This window comes from Mesoplodon mirus (genome assembly GCF_964341445.2).
Source record: "Mesoplodon mirus genome assembly, chromosome: 10".
Lineage (NCBI taxonomy): Eukaryota > Metazoa > Chordata > Mammalia > Artiodactyla > Ziphiidae > Mesoplodon > Mesoplodon mirus.
The window spans coordinates 10,998,524-11,013,186 of NC_138986.1; positions in this window are offsets into that span (position 1 = coordinate 10,998,524).

A 14,663-nucleotide genomic window follows, 5' to 3' on the forward strand; every position below is an offset into this window, starting at 1 on the left:
AGATACAATGACTTTGGCATTGTATCTAAAAAGTCATTGCCAAATCCAAAGTCACCCAGATTTTCTCCTTTGTTTTATTTTAGTAGTTTCATAGTTTTGCATTTTACATTTAGGTCTGTGATCCATTTTGACTTAATTTTTGTGAAGAGTGTAAGGTCTGTGTCTAGATTCTTTTTATTTTTTATTTTTTGCATGTGGATCTCCAGCTGTTCCAGTGCCATTTGTTAAAGACCGTCTTTGCTCCATTGTGGTACCTTTTCTTTCTTTCTTTCTATAAATATACTTAGTTGAATATATTTACATGGGTCTATTTCTGGGCTCTCTATTCTGTTTCCTTGATTTATTTGTCTATTCTCTTGCCAATACCACACTGTCTTGATTACTGTAGCTTTAATGAAGTGAGTCTTGAAGTTGAGCAGTGTCAGTCCTACAACTTTATTCTTCTTCTTCAACATTGTGTTGGCTATTCTGGATCTTTTGCCTTTTCATATAAACTTTAGAATCAGTTTGTCAATATCTGCAAAATAATTTGCTGGGATTTTGATTGGGATAGCACTGAATCTATAGGTCAATTTGGGAAGAACTGACATCTTGACATATTGGGTCTTCCTATCCATGAACGTGGAAATTTTTGTTAGATTATTAGATTTATACCTAAGTATTTCAGTTTGGGGTGTGCTAATAATGTAAATGGTATTGTGTTTTAAATTTCAAATTCCACTTGTTCATTGTCGGTACATATGAAAGCAGTTGAGTTTTGTGTATTGACCTTGTATCCTGCAACCTTACTATAATCACTTATTTGTTCCAGGAGTTTTTTTGTCTATTATTATTTTTTAACTTTTCTACATAGACAATCATGTCATCTGTGAACAAAGTTTTATTTCCTCCTTCCCAATCTGTATATTTTTTATTTTCCCCTTTCGTCTTATTGCACTAAGCTCGTACTTCCAGTATGGTGTTGAAACGGAGTGGTGGAGGGGACATCCTTGCCTTGTTCCTGATCTTAGTGGGAAAGGTTTGAGTTTCTCATAATTAAGTATGTTGTGAGCTGTAGGTTTTTTTGAGATATTCTTTATCAAGTTGAGAAAGTTCCCCTCTATTCTTAGTTTATTGAGAGTTTTTATCATGAATAAGTGTTGGATTTTGTCCATTGCTTTTTATGAGTTTACTGATATGATCATGTGATTTTTCTTTTTTCAGCCTGTTGATGTGATAGATTACATTAATTAATATTGTGTGTTGAATCAGCCTTGTACGCCTGGGATAAATCCTACTTGGAAATGGTGTATAATTCCTTTTACACATTATTGGATTCAATTTTCTAATATGTTTTTGAAGACTGTAGATGACAGTGTACTGGTGGGAGGAGCTGTGGCAAATAGGCCTTTAGTGACGTGGAGGTAAGGTGAGGGGAAGGGATGTGTTCCAGAGCCCTGGGATTAGGTCTTAGTCTTTTAGTGAACCTGTGCCTCTGGACTCTGAACCTCACAAGTGCAAGTCAGTTAGGCTTTGATAAAACCCCAGTATTTTAGGCTCTTTAAATAGTTTCTCTTGAGGACAGGCCTTTTTAAGAAAAACAGAATGCTGTGACATGTTTCTAAGTGGTTCCGTCTTCCCTCCCCCTGCCAGAAACACAAGGGATCTTGCCTCTGATATTCACTGGAAGAACCTGGTCCATCTTTTGGAGGTAAAACTCACAAAAGTGTAGGGCCTCCCATGACCGAGCGCCCCTGGAGTTTTTACCTCTCAGAGCTGTTTACACTGAACCTCCAGCAATTTCTCAATTATCGTTCAGGTTTTTCTAACCCGGTACTAGTTCCTGTGGAAGTTTCTGCTCTATAAGTTGTGATTTTCTGCATCCTCCTGTCTTTCCAGTTTTTGAGGCAGCGGTTTGTCTTGTGACCTCACGGCTCTGACTTATTTTGGAGTGACACCTTCCAAGCTCCTTATATGCTGGACCAGAAACCAAAAGTCCTGTGGAGTTTTTAATGACCTGCTGGAGTTGCACACAGCTACTCTGGCTATGTGTTCCAGGCAAAGATGACTCACTGTGTTTTGAACATGATGCAATTTTAAAATTATAATCTACTGTTGGAAGTTCAATAGGAGTTCATTAGATACCATGTGAGTTTGGATTAAAATATCAAGAAAAGTTTTCATATAAATTAATTGCTGCAAGAAATGATCAAATTTAATTAATCAAAACAGAGCAAGAAAACAGTTTAGGTAAATTTAATCATTTATATTTTATTAAGATCCAAGTATATATAGAAATATAAAACATCATTCATGTTGCTTTTTTGTCTGCTCAAATATGTGGCATTAAAAAAATCTCCATTTAAAAAATGTGAGAACAATATATTCATATCATTTCTAGGCTCACATAGTCATCTAATATCCGGAGTCATGTTGGATCATGTGGTTGGTACAGACTCAGATCCTCTTCCACCTCCCACCCCCTTTTTTCATTCATAACTCAATAGTCTAATTCTCATTTCACAAGACTTTTTAATAAATGGAAGAGAGACATCACTGCACATTTTACAGCAGTTGCATTTTTTTGAATTAGGCTGCTCCAAAAATTAATTGTTTCATTGTGTAGAGCTCCTCTCCTGATTTTTTAAAAAACAGGAGCTATAGTTTGTCTTCTTTGAAATATTTCATCATTTTGCTTGCTTTATTCAGATGCTTTGAAGATGCCTGAAAAATTAAAAATAATTTTAATGTAAAATGTCTTTTTTTCAGTCATGGAAACATTTAATAGTAGTATTAAATATGAAATAAACTGCAGTGTCCAAAATCTATACTGAAGTATATGACTGTGTAAAAACATAGGCTAGAGGTAAGTGGGTGACATTCATATGTCATGTGATTTCCCACGCTGTTCTGGGCATGGCCTGCCTTTAAAGGCTTATTGTGTACATAATAATTATATACATAATATAAAAGTATATATAATTGTATAATATAATTATATAATGTAGAATACAATTTAATATATAATTACATATATATATGCAGCCAGTTGGGAGTTTTATTTATCTTTAATTAATTTATTTTTTTCCCACAGAATAGCTATTGCTCACTCATGGAATACTCTTGTATCAGTGATTAGGAATCTTCTCCTCATGGTGTGAACACCCGGAGGGGTTTATTTTAATGACATAATTTATTTGCATACTTAGAAAGCTTTACTCAATTAAAATACATTTTCTATATGTGTGCATAAAATATATTACTGGGTTTAGCTATGATTCTTTGGAAGCAGAGAAAGAAATCTCTCTGTATTGAGTTTTAGTTAAGCTCTGAATTTTCTCAACTTTTCCTGTGACCTGTATCCTGATTTCCCTGCCTCCAATTTGATAAATACCATTGGCCTCATGTTTACCCATTTATCTGTTATGCATTTATTTGAAGCTCTGCAGGGCAGGTATTTGATGATATGTGTAGAAAACCTTGGGTCTCTCAGAACTAGCCAAGTCTTTCTGTTTGACTTATTCTAGCTCAGATGGGTTAGTGTTCCTCACCTTTTTTTTCAGGGGGGAGTTTGGAAGTCTACCTCATCTCCTACCATGGAGGCCAGGGTCAAAAGAGACATGGATGCTTAGTTTCCATTCCACATGTGCTGTGCTCCACCTCTTCCCCAGCTGTTCATACCGCACATCTCCTCCCCTCTAAGCCGACCTGTGGGGGAAGACACAGAGATAAGTTTACAAAGGAATGTAGTCCTGGTCTGAGACCATCAGTTAAACCTTTTCCTTCCAGCCCTCAGCACAGCATGGGTTGCAACGTGTCCAGGCCACACATCAGACGAGAGAAAGGGAGAGTGGAAAGATGCTGCATGTATGGAGAAGAAGGTCATCATGCCTTTGCATGCATCTCTTCCCCTACCCAACTTTCCTCCAATGAAAGAATCAGAAGCTCTTGGTGAAGATAGACACTGCAAACTCCTCTGAAATAACGATCAGTAGAGTAGCTGCATTTTCTTTTTTCTTTCAGGATGAATGAGTGTTAGTTAGAATTGTTGGATGAAATGAATCTTTATTTCGACCTCTCTCCAACCCCACCAACTAGCCTTATAACTTTAAAAATTGTGCTGCTGCTTTTAGGATCCTGAGTATGCATATATTCATATATAATTCTCTGATCTTTGGAGATGACTGGAATAATAGTATCAAGTTACCATTTATCTCTCAACTCTGTAGTATTTAGTTACATATGATCAATTAAATTACCTAATTTGACAAAAAAATCTATAGGATGGTTCTTATCAATAGTTAATATACTGGTATAATGCAGAGAATTAAAATAGTAGAGATCTAAGGTACACATTTCTGTGGTTGTGATAGATACAGCATTCCCGATTCAAATGTTTCTTCAGGGTTGAAAAAGATCAGAATAACGTTCTCCTCTGCTCACTACCCCTCAAGTTCTCTTGCTTTTCTGCACATCAATATGTATTTTTTTCCATCAATATATGGAAAGACCCATAGTTGCTGACATATGAGAAGGAGCTTATTTTGACAGAATCTGTAGATTAGTTCAGTGGAAGAATTTCATGAATTCTGGTAAGCAAGATAATTTTTATAAAAATTCTGAGATTTCAGCAAACTGGCCAGGGAGCATGGTAAGAATCTGAATGTACATCTCCAATGTTAAGGAATTTTCATGCCATTTTTCCTTTTTCCAAGACATACAAAAATCAGGAATAAACAAGTCGCTGAATAAAAATGCCAGTGGGTTTTGAACTCAAAAGTCCCAAACCAGAGAAAGGTGCTGGGATACAAACACTGCCATGTCCTCCTTTTTGCTGGGTGCCTGGCAGCCCCAGCAATTTCCTGATGCCCTTGACATCCCCACAGGCTCAGGCAGCTTTGCTCTGGCTCCTTCCTCTCTGCACACGATGGGGCAGGTGTCTCCCAGACTTCTAGTCTCTTCTCTGGATCAAGTTCCAGGGGCTGGATAGAGGCTCTTTTCCCAGTGCCACACTCAAAAACTCATCTCTCCTCATCAGATAAGACCCTCAAGGTCTTCAGCTTATTCCTTTCCAAAAGTAAATTTTCTGCCTCTAAAGGACACCTCCCATCAGATTTTGGGGAGCTGCTTACACTCTTTTAATGGGAATGTTAATTCTGGGGTTTAGGGGTCCAGCCCTCCATCCAACATTTTTTCAGTATTTCTCTCAAGGGGCTAATGAATCTTCAACAATTAAAAAAGAATTCAAATATTCAGTTTAGGAGTCTCCTTTTGCTACAGTTGAAGCTGTCTGGTTTATAATTAGTGATTGAGAAGATGCCTGTGCATGTATATGATAAATAATCCCACAAACTTCAATATCAATCACCTGTTTCCCTAGGGTCAATAATAATGCATGTTTTGTTACCATGTTTCTGAACTATGTCCTGGAGGGAACAAAATTCAGAAGAAAGATTAGTCTCCTTAAATTATCTGTTCTTGTTTGTAGTGGTTTATACTACACACATATTAGGCATTTAACAATTCATTTTGCCTGTTGTTATCTGTTTCTCAGTGCTATTGAGTCATTCATCTTTTCATCCAGTAGTAAGATGTTGAGCACTTATTACATGATTGCACCGTGCTCTGTGCTAGGGATACCATAGTGAATGAGATGGACATGAGCTCGACTTCACAGTCTTGTGGGCTAGTGACTGTAGATCATATAAATAGTTAACTTCATCAGAACTGCCCATCTCAACTTAGGAATGATTATCTTGTTAAGACCCAGCACTTCTGGTTACTTTCAAGATGAGAACAAATATAATTTTAAAACACAGAAGTCAAATAATTCAGAGAGACGCTGGTATACATTAAATGACCTTCTGAAAAATGTTCATTTGAAGTGTGTTTCCAAATTTGGCAATAGGCTGTGAGAGTTGTAAAGAGCTGTATCTGCTTATTAAGGCAAAATGGTTAATTGTGAGTATAATATGCTTCTTTTGTATAAAATGCAAGTTAAATATCAAGAATACATTTGATTGTTTTGAGAAGTCAACATAAAACATAGAATGTTAATGCTATAGGGACCTGGAGAATGTCTTATCTCATCCCCTCGTTTTATAGAAAGGAAATGAAGAGGGGAGAGACAGTGCTGGGTCATGCCTACCCCCTGCTTCACACAGAGGGTTTAATTGAGATCAGCTGGGGCCGAATGGCCTTACCACTGGCTCCAACTATAAAAAGAGAATTGCAGAGGAAAACAAAAACTTAGAGGAAGCTAGGTTTTCTCTAGGGACTTGGTCCAGTGCAAAGCTTTGTTGTCCAGGACAGCTTAGAGGCAGAAGCCTGTTACAGAGATGTTACTTTAGGAGGTGGCTGGCTTGAGATTTCCAAGAAGAGGAGAGTGATGATTTTGAAATCCTAAAGAATAAGGGAACCAAAGGGTATTCTCAAAAATTTTACTCTAAAGCTAGTTAATTGAATTTCCTTGGGAATTTTAGCCATTTAGGAATAAATTGCAAAAAGTTTTAAAAAGAATTGGCCAAAATACATTTATTCAAAGCCAGTTATCCATTTCACTAATTCTAAGTTACAATTGACTTCAAATGCTCCATTATTTTATATACCACTAAGAAGGAAAAATCACTGCCCATGAAACTATGATACGATGCTTTCTTATCACTTAGAATGTATTTTATACTCATTTAAAGTCTTTGTACTTAGACATAGGTTTTTTTTTTTTTTTTTTTTTAATCTATCACTCTTTTGCCTACAGAAAAAAGGAAAAACATAAGGGAACTAAGTAATTATGATATTCTAAAACTTCTTCACATCCAAAGGCCAGTTCTTCTGCATCACTTTTCATTTACTGTCATTGATGCCCATGCTTGTGTATATATCAGTGACTTCCTTTGAAGACACTGAGGCTTGTTGTTTCTTAAAAGAGTCTGTAAGATAGCCAAAAGCCATTGGTGCAGAGCCCTTTACCTGGCTTTGACTCCCAGGTCAAGAATGTGGCTGATCACTTAGTTACCATCCCAGACCCACTCCCCGCAAACATTTGATTTACAAGAGTGCCTTTCTAATTTTCCAGGAATTTTTTTTCCAAGTTGCTGATGCAGTGAGAACTCTGTCATGATTGGCACGGGGCAGACAGAGATTGTTAGACACCACCTCTGAGATACATCCTGATTTTCGATTTCAGAGAGTAACATGTAAAGCAGTGTGACTCAGAACTAATGAAATATGGCACCAAAAGACTCCTTGACTTTACTGTGTTTCTCCCTTTGGTGTTTGACCTATTTTGCAGACAAAAGTAAATTAGCTGCTTTGTTTTGTTATTGTGAGTAATTGAGCTTGGGGTTGTGTATAGTACCTGCTGCGTTTCTCTCGGTCTGTATTTCCTATACACCTTCCCAGAATACGAGTGATCTCCGAGTTGTTAGTAGGTTTTCTGTGTGGAAAGAATTCTGTGGTTACAAAAGTTTGGGAGATGCCATCCACCACATTTCTCTCTTGAAGAGGCACAGTTCTAATGAGTATCAAAGCCTCTGAAAAGTCCTGCAGCGAAGAATTCCTTTTAAACACCTCTGTGCTTTCAAACTTGTGTGACTATAAATGTCTTTTCCCCCATTTTTTATGAGCGGGCTCTAGCAGAGTCTGAGAGATTCTCCTCTAGGATATCTCAGTGTTCCATCCTAATAGCCAAGCCTGACCCCCACCGCTGGCCTTGGATGTGGTCCTAACATTTATTATGACATCATTCATGGTGGCTGCACCCTGGGGATGGGCATGTCCACAGAAGAGCTAACACGTCCCTTGGGATTTTCTGAGTCCTCCAGCAGCAAAAGACTGTCACAGAGATGAGCCTTTCCCAGCCTGGCCTCTCCTCACGCACACCTCAGCGGCCCTGTGCTCACATCTCTGATTCGGTGGCTGGTCCCTCTTAGCTTGTCCTATTCCTCCCACATAATCTGTCCTCACCTCTCAGTCTGCCCACTAACACAGCTCTCCTGGACAGTCTTCTTCATCCTGCTGAATATTTCCAAAGCCACTTCTCCACCTGGACATAACCTGGAGCTATGGGTTTGACAACGGATCATCCCCATGTCAGAGTCTCACATGCCCTTCAACCTCAACATGTCCTAAAAGGAATTCATGATATCCACGTGTCCCCAGACACACGATTCTTGGGTTCTCTCTTGTGGTTAATAAGCAGCGAGGAGATAAAGCCCCATCAAGACACAACTGATCCCCGGACTCAGGGTCCCATGGTCAGCCCCCAAGTCCTATAAGTTCAAATCCGTGAGTCCCCCAGCTGGGCTCTTCCCCATCTGCCCACTGCTGCCTTAATTCAGGCCCTCTTTAACTCCAACTAGAATATTGGTGCCCCTGGAATTCTTTTTTTTTTTTTTTTTTTTTTTTGCAGTACACGGGCCTCTCACTGTTGCGGCCTCTCCCATTGCGGAGCACAGGCTCCGGACGCGCAGGCTCAGCGGCCATGGCTCACGGGCCCAGCCACTCCGCGGCATGTGGGATCTTCCCAGACCGGGGCACGAACCCATGTCCCCTGAATTGGCAGGCGGACTCTCAACCACTGCACCACCAGGGAAGCCCTGGAATTCTTTTTGATGGGATCTATCTTCCTCGCTGCCTGACTGTTTCCTTACAATCACATCATGCCACACCCCATCTTAAAAAAAAAAATCATCTTATAGCACCCATTGAATGAGAGTGTCCAGCATAACCCAGTTGGAAACCATTAAAGGGATTGGTTAAAAAGAAAATTACATGTACATTTATGGTAGAATACTATGCAGCCACTTAAAAAGTTGTACTTATTTTTATATTTCTTGATATGGAAGACAGTGCAGGCTATATTTTTAAGTGAAAAAAATCAGATTACAAAATAGTATGTACCATATAATCCTCACCAAGGATACATATATATTTTCCATATGTATATAAGAATTATGGAAGGATATAAAAATGCTAAAAGTTGTTCACCTCTTGGCATTGGGGGTCACAAATGGTTTTACTTCATTTTTCTCTGTTTTGTTTACGTGTTTTGAATCTTTTCATAGTGAAGTGGTGTACTTCTAAAATTAAAAAATTAAAAATTATTTGAAAGATTTGATTCTAACATGCTGTCCTCTGTGCAGGCTTCCCTAATGTTACTCTTCCCAGCACTCACTACCTACTTGCTTTGTTGCTCAGAGAACAGTCCAGGTTGTGCTCACATCTGTTCCCTGTGCTGGGCTGTAAACTCCTTGAGGACAGAGGCCATATCTTAGTCATCTTGTATCCTGATATTTAGCCCAGTCTGGCCCTCAGTGAGTGCTCAGTAAATGTTTAATGAATGATTGAGACTGATTTTGTCTTAAAGAAGACTAGAAGTAAGGCTCTTTCCTTGCTGGTACATATATGTGTGTGTATATATGTGCCTATGCTCATAATGCTGGGCCCTGTTCTAGGCATGTTACATGCATTGTTTAGGAGGTAGATAATGTGATTATTATTGCTGTTACAGGGTGTAAATGGAGGCTTGAAGGTAAGATCTGCCTGTGGATTTGCTCTGAGTTGCATATGCCTTGCTCGAAAACCTCTGCTTTCCAATGCTATTACACTTCTCCTGGGCCTCCACTGTAACCACACAACACTTGGAAACAAATGCACTTCACGCAGCAAAGTCCTGGGATAGCGGCTGGGCTCCTGAAGGAGGGAAGGGTGGTTCTAATAGGAGTGGAGATGCATTCAGAGCCAGCGCTGTGTTCCTGCCCCACGGTTCTGCTTAGAGCGGGCTCTGTGTATGGAACCTGATGCAAGGTACCAGGTCGACACATTGCTCTGATGCCATGTCTGTGTCTTAAGTTGGCTCTTGAAGGTGTGGGCCTGGATTTCTAGTTCCTGAGCCCCGGGGAGAAAGGAAAACAAAAGCAAAGTGAACACATAAGCCTAGAATCTTCTGTTCTGATCCAATCTAAAATCCTTTATTACCTTGCCCTGAATCAGCAAAGTGCCTCTGTATATGAAAAAGAAAGCATGGTGAGAACACAGATTTGCTCTTACCTTTCCACGTATTTGGGGTGTTGCTTGGGTCCCCCAAATCTAAGGATCCTGAGCAGCCCATCAGGAAGAGGCAAGTGGTTTCCATCTGGTAGGAAAAATAATGGTATTTGTATTATTACCACTCCCAGCAGCATCTATGTTGTCCCCTCGCCTGGTTTCCTGTAGCGTGGCCAGCCATCCAGGTTTGCTTGGCACTGAGGGGTTTTCTGCAACTTGGGACTTTCAGTGTGAAGACTAGACTGGGATGGTTGGCCACCCACTACCTCCCTCCTATATAATCCATGTGGCAGCTCCTTCTTACCCTTTCCAACACACACACACACACACACACACACACACACATTACACATACTACTTACTCTTCTCTCATTAAAAATTAATGCGTTACAAGAGGATTGGAAAATAAGAAAGACAAAACACACACCCACAGAATCCTACCATCATCCAGGGATAACTGCTATTAGCATTGTGATATATTTCCTTTCAGTTTTTTTTTTCTATATAGACAACCTTTCTGTGACTTATTTTCACATTTCATAGCTGCCTTCAATGCTCATTCCAACCAAATTATCTTCATAAAATTATTTGTAGGAGTGAGGACAGCCTTGGATGATTTATTTCATCCCATATTCCTGAGATACAGCCCTGGACAGATGCCCAAGGTGTAACATATAAGAACTACCAAGGACTTCAGAATCAGGTAATTAAATCCTTAACAGAGGGTAGCAACCATTTTTGAGTTGATAGGTAAAGGAAAGCAAGAGAAGTTGCAGAATATTTTGCAGAGAACCACAACAACCTTGGAATATTGCATCATGAGATTGCAGAGCTAATTCCATAATTATTATCAGTATATGAGTATTTCTTATATGAAAGAGAGTGATAAATTATTCCCTGTACCTCTAGTGAACAGTCAGACAAGAAGAAATGAGTCTTAAGCGTAGTGTGAAGGATTTAGGCTAGATAATAAGAAAAGTTATTAACTACCTTGGTGGGTTAGAGAGAGTCTGAGAAATCTCTGAAAGTCTTTAAAAACGATAGAGATTTTCCCATCAAGGAAGGATTAAGTGTGGGCCTGCCTAATGGAGAAGAATAAACAAAATAGCCTGTCAGAGTCTCAGCCAGCCCTCAAGTTCTATAATTCTGTATATAACAGAGAGCACATAAAATACACGTAAAATTGATTTTCATTTCACATTTTCCTTCGAGAAACAAAGAAAAATAGATAGTGATATTTTTAAAGTTTGAGTTGGATTTTCATATGGTGATGGAGCAACGTGTTGCTCTGGGGTTGGGTAGAGACACTGGAGTGTGACGAAGTTGACTTTCATTATTTTTCCAAATTGCATTCTTGTTGCTTTTCCCTGAAACTTTAAAATAGGTTCATTTAGTTTAGTAAATGTCTTAGCTGGGATCTTAAGCCCTATTTGTATTTCAAGGGATTAAAGCCAATCTGCATGGCTTGCAACACCGCGGGTAACTTCTGGCTTTTGCTTTTTCACGCCTGTTATGTGGATCATTCTTAATTGTTCATGACGTTCAACCCAACACGCTTTATATTTTCTGCTGGTCTTTTCCTCTCCTGCACATTCATGCGAATAGTGTATTCATGGTAAACATGGTCCATAGAGAAAGCATCCCTTTCTATGCAAATTGGCAGCTCAGGGGACAGTTGGGAGCTTACAATGTCACTGAAAGTCACACAAATCAATTGGCAAACATTACTTTCTGTGATTATCTTGTTTTTGCACTTACATTTTTAATTTTGACAGTTTAAGTGTGTTTGGGGTTCATGGTAGTGAAAGGCCAAGTAGAATGTGGGGCAGGTCACTGCTGAGATTCCTGTTGCTTGGCTAATGAGGTTTTCTTTGGACTGTTGGTGTCATTTAATCTCATTAAGATTAAAGAGAGATACTTCAGAACAAAACAACTGAACAAATATTTACAGGGTGCCTGTGATGTACAAGGGATGTATTAGGTAGAGTAGGGGATAAAAATTAGAAGCACTTGCTTTCGAGAGCTTTACTATCTAATAAACAAGAAAATAAATAGGAGTAAAATAAGAATATAGACCACATAGGAAAAGGTGCCACAAAGCAGGACATCATTGAATGACAGTTGAATTATTCAGGTGAGATGACTTGAATTTGGAAAGAAAACTGTGTCAGGCTCCTTTCCTTCAGGTTATAAGCTCTAGGTTGGTCTCAAAGGCCTTGGCTAAACAGAAAAGAGGCCTTTCAAGATAGCAAGTTAATGTGTGTAAAGGCTGCCTAGGAGAAAGCAAAAGGTATGTTAAGGAACCAAAAAAGATATTTTGGTTGGAAAGGAAACTTGGAACAGGAGAATAGTGGGAGTGTTTGGAGACCGATTCTCCGTTAATACTAAGTGAATTCATTTTCTATTGCTTTGTAACAAACTCCGGCAAATTTAAGAGCTTAAGACAGTACCCATTTACTATCTCATAATTCTGTAGGTCAATAGTCTGGGTAGGTGCAACTAGATTCTCTGCTTAGAGTCTCACAAAACCAAAATCAAGGGTCTAGGAGGGCTAAGCTGGAGATTCTGGAAAGAATGCTTCTGTTGCAGGAGGATGGGGCAAGAGAAGGCAGTCATGTCCCACGGCTTGGGCGAGTCCCTGGAACAGGCCACCAAGTGAGGGTCCTTGGCTTCACCAGGGAAGAGTTCAAGAGAGAGCCAGAGTAAAGTGAAAGTGAGTTTATTTGGAGAGATGCACATTTCATAGGCAGAATGTGGTCTGTCTCAGAAGGAGTATGGGGTGGTTAGTTTTTATGGGTTGAGTAATTTCATACGCTAACAAGTGAGAGGATTATTGCAACTATTTTGGGGAAGGGGCAGGGATTTCCAGGAAGTGGGCCACCACCCACTTCTTGGCCTTTTATGGTCAGCCTCGGAATTGTCATGGCACCTGTGGGTGTGTCATTTAGCATGCTAATGTGTTACAAGGGGCGTATAATGAGGCTCAAGGTCTACACCATCTTGGGCCTAGTTGGTTTTAAGCAGTTTTTGTCATATCCTCAATGGCTGTGTCATTCCTTTCACGGTTGTGCCCTGACCCCTTCCCTCCTGTCTCACTTCCAAGCTCATTTAGATTGTTGGCAGAATTCAGGCCCTTGGGGTTGCAGGAGTGAAATCCTTGTTTTCTTGTTAGCCGCGGGCCTGGTACCACTCTCAGCTCCTAGGCGGCACGCTCACATCCTGGCCTCACCGTTCCTTCCATCTCAGCGATGGACAGCCTCCCTCATGCAGAATCCGTCCCCCTCTTCTAATCTCCCTTTCTTCCTTTTCTGCCACCAGCTGGAGAAAACACTTTGTTTTTAAAGATCTCACATGATTAGTTGAGGCTCTCCCACATAATCTCCTTTTTGGTTAATTCAAGGCCAGCTGCTTAGTTCCTTTAATTACATGTGCAAAATCTCTTTTCTCCCTGTGCGGTAACAGTCACATTCACAGCACAAGTAGGTGAAGACCATGGGGGTCCACTTAGCACCCTGCCTCCCATACCCGGCCTCTAACATGCTGCTGCCCTCCCTGTCCCCTTCTGTTGGCTCAGAGCTCAAATGTGTGAGAAAAAAGTGCCGAGTTTAAATAGTGGCAGAAAGATGGCGCGATTTGGCACTCTTGTCAACTCTGTTTTATTTTCAGTCAACTATCCTTTCAAGGAGGAAAAATGAACATGTAAGGAAAGTTCTTAGCTAGCCTTTCATTTATCTTTCAAGGTTATAAGCATGTGAAAGGCTTCCTTATGCCCATGAAGACTTTGGCAGCATTGCTGACTTGACCTAGATGGGAAGACTTCAAAGAGTAAGAAAAATTCCACTGAGGGTGTGTATACTATTCATAAATCCTTTTTTCTTTCCCTGGCCCGGGTATCCTTATATCTGTTACATTTTTAAAGCATCGTGTCATTCCACAAAAAGTACAAAATCCTATTTCAAGGGATAGGCAGTAGAACTGGTAGCAGAATTCAGTTAAGCAAAAATAACTCTAAATGTTTATAAGTAAAGTTTACCATGCTAATGGTATTCTCTGTTCCAACATGGCTGTAACATGTTGAATCATTCAGGGAAGAAAATGTTTATTTATATCTCTCCCACTGAGTCATTGCATCCACTCTGAAGTTGGACAGTCATCCAAGTGGGCAGAGGAAAAGGGGAAGGCTGGGTATATAGTGCAAAAGAACAGGGAAATATTTTCTTGTACCATATCCTTGGAGTCATTTGCTAATGCAGTGTCCCCAGTTGCATGCAAACAGGATAAATATTGCCAGTTAACACGTTCATAGCGCCCCCTACGAGCTCTGGGCAGAGCACAGGGCAAAGTGTTGCTGGGATTTTTCTAAATCGCTCAAGTCCTTTTAGACTGTGAAAGTAGCTCTTCCCCTTCACAGCGTTGCTTAACTTCATTTAGGAAGAGTGTTAAGACCTTTCTCATAATCTGTGAATCCCATGCTAATGGATGAATGCAAATATCGTTATCACCTCCTATTGACAGAGGAGTCCATTGTTACAGTGGAGAAGAGTGTTAATCCTTTTGTAATTAATGCCTTATTGGGGTCTGCACAGGTCAAGGATATAGTTGGATTTTGGTAAATTAACTTTGAAGTCCTTTCCTTA